The following is a 13045-nucleotide window of genomic DNA, read 5'->3' on the forward strand; positions in this document are numbered from 1 at the left end:
TTGTACAAGTTCTTACTGCGTGCTGCTAGTTTTTACGACGTAATGGGAACGTGGCTGAGTGTAACGGGGGTATAAATTAAGAGCAGAATGTATCATTTCTACAAAAAAAAATGTGCTCTAATATCTATTTCTGGACATTTTACTGAAATTACAATTAAATTAAATATGAGTACTTGAGGATTTTTCTAATGAGCACAGGTACATTCGAAACACAATTTTAATACCAATTTAAATTACTAGTTTTAAGACGACAAATATTATCTATTTACCATTTGTACTTCCAGTTAAGCAGACCAATGTAAGAATAACACTGTCTTGTCAAACAAAACTAACCAGTACAGCTCGCGCTTACCGGTGAATCAAGCTTTGAAATGCATTTTCTACATCTTCATACAAACAAACTGTTCTTATTATATTTCTGGGGTATAAATGCAGGCTTACGATACTCTTCTCTACAGCAAAACATGTCAAATAGCTTGATCAACCATCTGTTCACATATAGATTAGGGCTATAATGTGCATTCCTGCATCGTCAGCTACACCATTTGAACATACTAAAAAAGGTTGCCCATTAGGTGGGGCACATATGGGGGTCAGGTGTTTCATCACTTTCCAAAAATTCCAAGTCAAGATAAATAAGGCTGACCAGAGAGATCATTGATATATTGGAACCTTTCCAATAGTCTTTGCCTCAAGTACCCAAGTCTAGTACCAATAGCTCCTCAAGTGCATTTGCAACCTCGATAAAGGCTGTCGAGGAAGACGTAATTTGTCAAACGTGCTGAAATGCTCTGCACTGCCTTATGCAATTTATCTAAAGTTGTCGACAATCTCGTGCTTGTGTGTACTGACAAGAGTATCTGACATGTACCTTATTCAGATTTCAGCTCACTGTTCAGAGTAATATATTTCACAGAATAGTTACTAAGTGTTGTCCATGAAAGCAACTTTTATATTTTCAGCCTTACTCTTCTTTGTTACACAGTTAGCAATTTATTACGCAGACATTGTGACTGCGGGTGCATAATAAGGAACATTGTTTCATTTGATCCTACTAGCCCGTCGCTAAAATCTATTCTTGCATTTCGAAGTCCCAAACTGAAAGGGGTAGTTGTCGTACTTGGTGTCACAGAAACTGCAATTTTATATAGAAACTAAGTTAACTGACCTTCACATTCTCCATATTACTTACCATCTATAAACAAGGTTTCATAAAGAAGTCTTTAGAATTTGTAATTTTGAAGTTATTGAAGAATCCGCCATTTGCAAATGATTGACCAACATACAGACGGACAAAATGATATACAAAAGGAGAAAATAAGATAACAAGCATGTTTCCAATTTGTCCCTCTGTCTATGTAGAATTTCTCAAGAAACAATCTCTCCTTGTTTAAAAGAAATGCGGGATAACACTTTGTGTCATATTCGTGCACTATTTGTTGCCATAGCAACAACATTTGTTGCCATAGGAACAAATTTAAATGACATTGGCATTCTCTGCATTGCCATCTATCGATGTACCACGTATCATGAAAAATTCTGCTGTAGTTTCAAAGTTATTACAGTATCCCACTCTGCATGACTGACGTATTGACATGCATACAGGGGCAACCCATAAGCCCCATCTCGCTAAATACTGGTAAGGGAATAACAACAATATTTCAATATGCTGCTGTGGAGGGAATACAAGTGAAATAATATAAATTACATATAGTAACACAAAATAATCATTAAAATATGAAAACTACACAATGAAATATTAAACTAAGTTTTAAAGGTTAGATTTTTTGCTGTTGCCATGGAAACAGAAAGAAACTAACATTATTTTGAATTGTTATTTTTGCATTGGATGCAAATTTAGGATTATTTTATATTATATACATTTATATTTAGTGCATTTTGGGGATGAATGTAAATATAATGACCTTTCATTATAATCTTCTAAGGTAAATATTGAGTTTTGGCGGCCATTTTGGAAAATGGCCGCCATATCGGCCATCTTGACAGATATCAAATGGGTCCCATGAAAAAAATGTTTTTAATACTTTAATAAATAGCTGTGCCAATTTTGGTGCTTTTCCCATTTTCTGAAGTATTTTGGCATTTTCTGTTACGAATTGATCGCACTATGAGGCCCTGATAGAAAGTTTAGTAATGCATGAAGATTATGTAGAATAATGCATACATTCCTTTGAAGAAAATTGACGACATTAAGAAACGTTATTAAGTTTTGATCTTTTAGCCAAAGTTGTTTATTTATTGTTCTCTATGGTGATACATTGGTTTATACAATATTTATATACCAAAATGTAAAATGTATATATCGAACAATGAGAAATAACAAATAACAAACAAAGATTTAACAAAAAATGTTAAATTGGTAACACATAAATTCATTGTCGTCAAATATAATAACAATGTTTTAAGGTAGTGGTTGTAATTACTACATGTTAAGGTAGCTGACAGGTAATGACTCTGTGTAATCTGTTTTAAGCAATTCTCAATTTAAACATTCTCTGGAGGGAACTAGCACGATCATTCGCTTTCCTTGAAAAACGAATAAATGCTGAAAAAGCATATGGAGATTACTCTATTTGATGATTTTCGTTACTGGTCAACTACCCTAAACAAACTAAAAGGTGTTTTATTTATTGTTGAAAAGAAAGTAACCGGATAATTTCAGATATCAACATTAATTTAAAACTTATACTGTTTACACAACTTGAAAAAAAGTTTTTGTTGGGGCCTCTCATTTACAAATATATCAACAATTATCACCTGAATTGAGTGCATTCATGAGTGAAAAATATTGATAGTAAAATGGTGTAGGGGTTTGTTTACAATATAAACTCTTTAATAACTTCTTTAAGGTACATTTTTGGTATGGTTTTGGTAAGCTTATAATAAAGAGCATGTCATTCTCTTTCACTCAGAATTTTTTCAAGCGTTTTAGACTCTTGGCTAGTCTTGGAATTTGACTTTATTAAAAGACAAAAGGAAGTTCAGTATAGGCTCTTTCAAAATGTTGAAAGTAGAGTAAACTTACCTTATACTGTACTGAATTTATTTAGCTGTGATAGCTTTTGATATAGACTATAATTGGGGAAGTCCTAAACTCTTTGAAAAACGGTCAATACATGCGTTGTCCATTTTGCTTCAGATATTTTGAGAAATTCATTTTTTAGATATCGAATATTTCTATTTTTGACATGGAGAAGAGGAAAACCATAAATATATTTAGAAAATTGGTGCACTTAGCTATCATTTCACTCTGAGAAAAACCTATAAAGATGAATTTGAATTTTTTAGGTACCATCTCTAAATTATAATTAATGTTATAATATGGATAATTGAAGTACTTGTCCTATTATATACAATTATTACAGTTTGTTCCATAATAACTTTGAAATTAATCAGACTATTCATACACAATTATAATAGAATAAGTGCATCAATTATCAGTATTATAATTATCTTCAAGACACCTATCTATTCACATTCAGTTGATGTACATAATTACAGATACATAATTTATGGAACATATTGTCACACATTGATTTATTTCGCTGTGTCTTGTTCTTACATGAAGTTGATTGAATTTATAAAATATTATATTATTAAATTATTTGCCCTTTTGATTCTAAGACGAAGGGGGTTTTGTCCTACTGGTAAAAAACACGAAGGGGGTTTTGTCCTCCTTGTAAAAAATGTGAAGGGGGTTTTGTCCTCCTTGTAAAATTCAGGCAAGGGGGTTTTGTCCTCCTTTAAAAACATGAAGGGGGTTTTGTCCGCCTATGTAAAAATGAGCGAAGGGGGTTTTGTCCGCAGGGGATTTTGTCCTACACTCGGCTAGGAGTAAGGGCTTGCACTTCCACTACCGTAAATCAAACTGAACCTGCAACATTTTCGTTTATGTCGTGTTGGGTGACCTGTTGTTTTCAACTTTTTTATTTTAAAGAAATCGCGGTATTACCGTATTTCAAACGTATTAAGGTGTAGGATGTATAATTATTTCGCGCGTTACATGCCATGAACATACTATCATTTTAGATTCCCTACAGTTTGTGGCTCAGCGCCAGGTTATAATGATTAGTACAGCCAGTGTACCTAACCCTCTGACCTGTGACCTTCCGTGCAAAGCATAATTGTAAAGTTGTATAAATACTATAGCCTACTTATTAACGGTTAATAATGCTACACACTGATAGCCGCACGAGAACTACATGCAGATATAGACTTGTCATAGTGCACTACTGCGGGAAATATAAAGTGGAAAAATTTGGACTGGGAAATTCATGGCATGATTAATTTTGACTGATGTATTATTTTTCTGCAATAAATTTTGGGAGATGAGTGTAAGGGAATAAGAGGAAGGCGGCTGGAATTGAAATTTGGTTTCTTTATACTAACCCCTCTCGACAGAGTGATGTAGGGTTGAGTAAGTGCTTTGCAGTATAATGACACGGAAATATATAGTCATAACGGTATGATTTCCATGAGAAATTTATGAAGTGATAGTTTATATGACAGAAACTGAGTATTATACTATGGCAATGAGGATAACAAAATCTAAATGTTAATTTATGATCTGTTCTTTTTGCTGTCGTTGATTCTCTTTGATTATGGGATAGGTAACTTGTTTTTATTTAGGAAAAAATGCTTTGGAATTCATAGTCTGTTGTTACAGACACGGTTGCTTATCCTACCAAATTTTACTAGTGACGGACAGTTGCCATTAAGCAAATTGTTCTTATGGTCAATAGCAGCTATAGTATATATGCATCTGAAATCGTGTATGTATTTAGAATTTTAAGTGTATTTAGATTTAAAAATTTAATATGTATTTACAATAACAAGTGCAAGTGGAGCAAGAAAAATAAACAACAAAATTTATAAATTTTAATCGAAATTTTGATAAAAGAGCAACAGCAATCTGCCGACATAAACTTTATTAGTCAACGACCAAGACAACAATATACTCATATGCTATGACATTGTCCCTACACCCATACCCACTCTTGATCAGTTTTATATTGCTTCGACGGAGTGCGACGTTAACCCCAACCAAATATATATATATATATATATATATATATATATATATATATATTTCTACGATAAATCTCACTTGGGAACATCTTATTTCGATTCTAACACGGTGCATGAGTCCATTATAACATATATTCACATCAAATACTAATAATGAAGATAATACAAAAATTTAATGATGCGCTTTTTGACAGAAGTAATTTCATTAAAATCACGCATTAAAATCGAAAGCTAATAAAGTTTATTATAATTGAAGTAAAAACCAAAAGTTCGCAACTCAAAACTAGCCGGGACTTCTTTTTCTATTATTATTCGATTTACTGTATATGTGTTATTTCTTATATTCCAGAATATGCTTTCATTGAACGTATATTTTTACGATAGAATGTCGATAACATGTTTGATAGTACAAGTTTTCCGAAATCGTCCGAAACTTTGCGTAATTTTAAAAATACAACCAAATAACGTCGCATTTTAGCTCAGGGGTTTGGAAATCAAAATCGGTCGTATTGAAAAAACGAATTCGGTGACATACAATTTTTAGATAACCAAACGAAAGTAAATACACATGCGCATTTATGATTGAAATTAAAACAAAATTCCTCGACCCGAAAAAATGTTATACTCGAAAAACGAACAATTTTCCAGCTAAACTCTACGTTACATTTTGTGTGAGTCTGACGCTTTATGGCGTCATAATCTTAAGGTACGTCATATATCATTCACGAAATTTATATCACAGGAAAGGGAATTTTAAATCTTTTATAAATATATAAATTTCATTCGTGTCCGCTTCCAACTAAAACAGGGATATGCTGAAAACCTTACAGAAACAATGAAAATGACGCCAAGAAATGACGCCCAAAAAGTGCCGTTAGTGGCCAAGTTTGACAGCGCACCAAACAAATGTGGCTTAAATAAGAGCCAAACGGAAAACGGGAATAAATCAGAAACATCCTCAATTTTCTTTCGTTAATTTTTCATAGATGTATTTAAAAAAAATTTAAAGGTCGCACTCCACCTTAAAGACGACTAGTAGCATGTTTGTTTTTTTTTTGTTTTTTTTTTGTTGGGTTTATCGTCGCACCGACACAATTATAGGTCATATGGCGACTTTCCAGCTTTGATGGAGGAGGAAGACCCCGACCTTCCGTAAGCCAGCTGGATAACTTCCTCACTTGAAGAATTCAACGCCACGAGTGAGGGTTGAACCCACATCGGTGAGGGGCAAGTGATTTGAAGTCGGCGACCTTAACCACTCCGCCACGGAGGCCCCGCATGTAAACAGAAATGGGTCGGACAAGGGGACCTAAACCCGGCCCGAGTTAGATGCTGGTCTCGAAGCAATATAGCCAATACTAGTAATTGAAGAAGAGTCAGTTGAAAGAACAGATCCTGACCCGGCAATGTTTAAAGCTAGGTCTGGTTCCGATGTAATTGAAAGTTGTTCTGATGAAGAAGATATAACAGTCTGTCAACTTAGCTCTGGTTCCATGTTTCAGGTACCAATGGCAGTGAATGGTAAAATGGTGAAAGCAATTAAAGATACAGCGGTAGAGGTAACCTTAATATCGGAAAGAGTATTTGAGTCATTACTGCAGAAACGTTCAAAGAAGAGGTCAGTGGTCATGCATGCAGCTTGCAGGGATATGAAGATGAAAGCGATGGTCGTTGGTCCTGTTTATCTGAGGCTTGGGCAGAAAGATTACACGGAAACCGTATTTGTGGCTCTTTAAAGACGAAATGCTCTTAGGACTTGGCTTTTTACGGAAACATGATTTAGATATACGGACCCAAAATTGCAGCCTCAGCAATAAAAATGAAATAATACCAATGGAATTGAGTGGTTCCAAAATGGCTAACCAAGTAGCTCGAATGACGGTAAAACTTAAAACTGTTATTCCACCAAAGACTGCTATTTATCAACGGTGTGTGATGGAACAGGAAATGCCACAATTCATTGCGGAGTCAGTTAATCAAGCTCCTGTAATTGTAATAAAGTCTCTGCATGCTGCCGGGAGATATCCAAAGCTGTGTTTCATTCATGTAACAGACCGGTACATCACGATCAAGAAGAGAAGTAAGGTGACTGGAGCCTATTGTGCAGTGGAAATGATACCAGAAGAAAGAAAGGCCCGAGTTTACGGTCAACTCGCTGAAAATAATAGAAGAGGGTGCCACTGAAATTCCGGAGCATTTAGAGTATTGGCTAAACTTTTATTTGAATACTAGGAGGTATTCGCTAAAGATGAGTTTGATCTGGTCAACTTTGATAACAACTAACACGAGATAGACACTGGTAGTGCACATCCAATCAAAGTGCGCATGCGAAGAACACCGGCTGTATTTGCTGGTCAAGAAGAAGCACATATCCAGAAGATGCTGAAGGCTGGTGTTATTGAACCGTCTATTTAATCATGGGCGTCAGCTTTTCTAGATAATATTTAAGTCATGGGAAAGGACATTGAAGATCATATCAGCAACTTGCTAGCAGTTTTCCAAAGGCTTAAAACATATAAGCTAAAGCTGAAGCGGAAAGCATGTGCATTTTTCCAGAAGAAAGTTGATTTCTTGGCAGAAAAATAAGCAAAGGCAGCATGGAACTGGGCAATGAAAATATTGAAGTGAGGCAAAAGTGGCCAGTTAATAAAACTTTTAAGGAGGTTGAACAGTTCCTCGGTTTATCCAATTATTATCGACGTTAATCCCAAATTTCTCAGAAAAAGCTGGTCCATTGAACTCAACATTTAAACATGTTTAAAGTACAAAAAGCAATTTAGAGACATCCGCAGATGTCCATACTGTAACGGCAAACGCAGCTTTTACAGAATTTGTCTGTAGATTTTGCTTTTCAAATCAAATTTTTACAGATCAGGGTCGTAAGTTCGACAATAAAATATTTACTTCTGTTAGCGATTTTCTCCAAATTCAAAAGGCTAAAACAGCTGCGTACAGACCGTCATCAAATGGTCAAATAGAAAGATATAAAAGAACCCTGATGGATATTGTACGGTATTACATAGAAAAACATGAAAGAGAATGGCTAGTACAATGAAAAGTGCGGTGCACAGAAGTAAGGTTTTCCCCTAAATCGTATGATGCTTGACAAAGAAACTACCACACCGGTAGATACAATATTTGGTATAACGTCTAATAAGATCCTCCACGGGCAACTTATTTTGAAAAGTTGGAGAGGTTATGATTCAGGCGTATGAACCTGCAAGGAAAAAATCGAGAGAAAATCTATAGAAACAAAGGGAATTACGACAGTAAGGTTTTGCAGAAAGAAAATCAAGTTGAGGACGCTGTGTATATGCTTGACACAACTACAGTTAAGGGGAAAGGTAGAAAGCTTAGTCCCTTCTTTTAAGGACAATTTCTTCTGATCGTAAAATGCACGCCATATTTGTTCAGGATAAACACAGAATGCTCTAATAAGGGCTAATCATGATCGATTAAAGCTCTGCAATTACAAAGTGTTACCAGGTTGGGTTAGGAATTTAAAAGCGGATCAAATCAAGATGCGACAGTTGGTACCTTCCAAAGTATATGTTAAGATGATCTATATTGAAAACCAGACCGAGGAGCATTCATGATCTAGTTTGATTACTGCAATGAATGATTCCACGGCCCGTGTTTAAATGTCATTCAACAGGATGCTATGAAGATTAACAACTTATGGTACTAGAAAGCCTGTAGTTGTGTCCTTTTAATAAATGTGTTTGGGTATTATTAGTTTGTTTTTTTTTAAGACAGAGATGTCAAATAACGAAAGTGAGAAGAGGGCTTGGAAGCAGGATCGTCGATCAAGGGAGGTTCCCGGCATTGTCCATCAAGTGTGTGTGTGTGTTCGGGTTTAACGTCTTTCTCGACAATTTTTCAGTCATATGAACGACGGTGTCCATCAAGTGAGAAGTCATACGTCTTAAGGGAAACTGTTCGTTCCGAAGAATCGTATTAACAGGTTGGGATGGGATAATGTCTCGGACTCATTGTTCCGTGTAGTCTATGCTCTGTTACTGGATGTCCGGCAAAGTAACAGTGACTGGATAAGTGACGTCGGTTACTGTTCTGGACTGAGATTTTTTGGCAGCCCAGACTAGGTGGAGGGGGTGTTGCTCGAGGTGTTGCTCGGACAATCCAAGAGCACGCACCCTAGGTCTAGGTCGCCAATAGAAAGATCACGCCATAGAAACCGAGAAGGTCATAGTAGTTCATCACGGGGAGAGTGCGGTGATAGGCGTGAACACCACAGGCAAAGGCCGAACTCTAAAAAGCCTCATATGCAAAGCTGTCAGGAAGTGTCAACTAGAACGGAGTGGAACGAATGAGAGTATAGACCTGGACACAGTTAAAGGCTCATATTTCAACTCATTCAGATCTGAAGATTGAATACTGCTTAAGCCGGTGCTAGGGGGCGTGGGAAGTGTTGCATTTGTCATTACTGCTCATGAACAGACTCAATTTGTTGGTAATATATCAAAAGACATGTTGAAATGGCTCATATTCCGACGTTTTTCTGGGAGGAAACAGTTAGAGATGATTTGCTAAGTAGACAACTTCAAGCTCTGGAGCAGTTGGCAGTGCTAATCATCGGTCGGCAAGATGTAAACCGTTTAATGCACTGGGCAGATTGATATGTACGGATCCCGGAAGGATCAATGCCAAATTCATCTTCTCAAACGCCCATGAGAGCTGGTTGTAAATATGCAAGATTTGATATTCCGGATGGATTCTCTAATTTACCAGCTAATTCTCCAGAAGCAATGATACACTGGAGGGTTGTCTGTGCTAAGATGGACCATTTGTTTGAGAGCCAAAGGCGGAGATTTCTAGATGACCTGAATGGAGATTAGGGAAAATGGATGAAGATGAAAAAGGGAAGGATGAGAAATAGAGCAATAAGAATGATGGTAAACCGAATGGCGGGGCGGCAAAATCTCCTGATCCACAAGAGAAAAGTTCCGAAAGCGAGGCCATGGATACTTAACAGCTAAATTAAGAGCTGGAGGTTTGAGATAAAGAAATTGAGGTTCAGGCTGTGATTGAGAATACTGAATTGTGGCACAAGTTGAAGAGATAAAGTAGCTGAGGCACAAGAAAAATATATAGGAAGCAACGATAGGGTAACTTAAGGAACTGGGGGGTGACGACGGCTGAAGCTGTGGTTAGGGTTGAGTGTCTCTGCTAATAACATACCTGTAGGTCCACCACTTTCCTACACTCAGGTGACCAAGTTACAACCAGCGGTAAAGCCCGGAGGCCAATTGAAGAAAGTTCCATCTGTACGTCAGGGACTTGATTCTCATTTTCACTTGAACAGAACAGCACAGTCACTGTTCAAATAAGACAGGGTTGACTTACGCAAGTTGTGGCGAATAAAACAGGATCAGGCTATAAGAAATTGTGGAAATTGTTGGTTGAATCCTTCTGTGCTGCGATCCGGAAAGGTATCATTATATCAAATGCTCAAAAGATGCTAACTTCAAAGTAGCTGTGGGTATTCATCCAAAGAAAAGCGGTTCTTTTAGTTCTCCACAAACCCGGAGCTGTAGCACTCAGCGAAATCGGAATTGAGCATTCTGTGTCCTGGCATATTTGGCTGGGACAGAAAGAAGTACTGAATCGAGTGCCCGCGTATATTAGGGCCAACAAAGTTCTGGTCCTTCAAGTACATGTAAGCGGACCAAAAAATGACCCAAAAACGCCTTCAGTCTATAGTCTGTGTAAAGACATAGTGAATCGTCATTGCACCAAGCAACAGCCTTTTCCACCTGCAATCTTAGTGTTATGCGTTCTTGGCTGGAGGTTTTGCCAAACTGTCACTTTGGTTCCACCTAGGGAGTGGAAATGTTTAAATCTCAATAGCTTGAGGCACCCCGGCATATTACGGGAAATCGCATATATGTTGAGACTGATTCACCACATTTACCGGTTTCTCTGGGGTTGGTGAATACTCCCTCTTACCGATGTTGCAGAAGCAGTAGCCTGGTAATGATGGTATCGGTAGAAGTCCTGTTCACTGAGACCACGGACAATACTAAAAGACTTTAATTGATTTAAGTTTCTTGCATTTAGTGATCCGGCCAAGGACGGGTACCCTGTTGAACTTACCAGCCGGCTTGTAGCTGGATGGTAAGGAATATCGACATCAGTTGAGGAGAAAAGAATAATGGATAGACATACTTCTTCAAAGAGTGGAGTAGATTATTAGTTTTTGGTGGTGTACAACCTAAATAAGACGGGTACCACTACTATTTGTTATATTACGCGCATGCTCGAGAACCAATATCCCCAGAAAATTTCCATATTCAGTGATAGACAAGTTGTAAAAAGCTAATAGTGAAGGACATCTTTATTCAACTCAGGATTATACCAACTCGCAAAGCCTTTTAATGATTTGCTCATAGGCCATTCAACAAACAAAACACAGTAAGTCCACTAAACTTGCAACTCCATTGTATTGGAGACCAAAACAGCAAGAGGCTTTTGATATCTTCATTGTAGGGCTAACTGCAGCAGTTATTCTTGCATACGCCTATTTCTCTCAGTCTTCATCCTGAACATAGATGCTAGTGGTCTAGGACTTGGAGCCGCCTCTACCAGACGGTCGACGATTCGCTGGTGCCAATAGAGGGTTGAGACAGGCCGAACGGAATTACGCTGCCCTAAAGCTCGAATATATTTTGCCCAAAGCAATATCAAGATCAGTACAAAATGTATGGCACAGGCTTTGAATGTAAGGACAATAATCCAGTTTGAGGGGACTGCTATAACACAGTCATTATAAAGGGAGAGAATACTCGACATTTTTCGTTAAAAACTGATCTTACAAATCGTTTTTTCTGTGCCGTTCATTATATTGCTGTCGAGCAACTAATATTACATAAAGCACACCAAAATGTGCAGAAGTAAGCGTTTTAAATGAAAAGCAATATTTGATTGAAATATGACAATTATAATATCTTTGTATTTGTCTTGGAGGTACAACCTAAGGTATTGCCTCTTAAGGATTATGGTAAGTGTCTGAAAGTCAAAGCTACTTTAGATTTAAATTCTTGCAAGAACGGACGGATATACTACATATGGGTATTCATGTGGGTACACTTTTGTTCTCTCTGTTGTTCTTTCAGCCAGGTAAAGGACAAATACCGACATAACAGCTTGCGGAATGAATGACATCAGAGAAAAAGTACAGTTACTTGTTGTTCTAATAGCCTCCAAAGTATGCAAAAGTATGCTCGGACAAACAGACTGACGGACAGAGCGATTTCTGTAGGGACTCTATGTTGTTTATTTTCTTCATATGATGCTAAGAGCTGTATGATCTACTTCCAAATCAAAAATGCAAAGTCGTGAAATATACATATGTGCGATTTTTTGTTTAAAATGGTCCTGAATCGCTCACCTGTTCCCACATGACCCAGTTTTGAGTATGACGTCGTTTTTTCTATTATCTGACATCGTGACTTAGTTTTTGAGCTCATGTGACCCAGTTTTGAACTTGACCTAGATATTATCACGATAAAAATTCTGATCAATTTTCATGAAGATCCATTTAAAATATGGTCTCTAGAGAGGTCACAAGATTTTTTCTATTATTTGACCTACTGACCTAGTTTTCGAAGGTACGTGACCCTGTTTTGAACTTTACCTAGATATCATCAAGGTGAACAGTCTCACTAATTTTCATGAAGATCTCATGTAAAATATGGCCTCTGGGGAGGTCACAAGGTTTTTCTTTTTTTATACCTACTGGCCTAGTTTTTGACCGCACGTGACCCAGTTTCGAAACTGACCTAGATAACATCAAGGTAAACATTCAGATCAATTTCCATGAAGATCCATTGAGAAATATGGCCTCTAGAGAGGTCAAAAGATTTTTCTGATTTTAAACCTATTGACCTAGTTTTTAACCGCAGTTGACCCAGTTTCAAACTTGACCTAGATAACATCAATATAAACATTCAGACCAACTTTCATACAGATCCCATGA

Source organism: Mercenaria mercenaria, chromosome 1 (genome assembly GCF_021730395.1).
Source record: "Mercenaria mercenaria strain notata chromosome 1, MADL_Memer_1, whole genome shotgun sequence".
Lineage (NCBI taxonomy): Eukaryota > Metazoa > Mollusca > Bivalvia > Venerida > Veneridae > Mercenaria > Mercenaria mercenaria.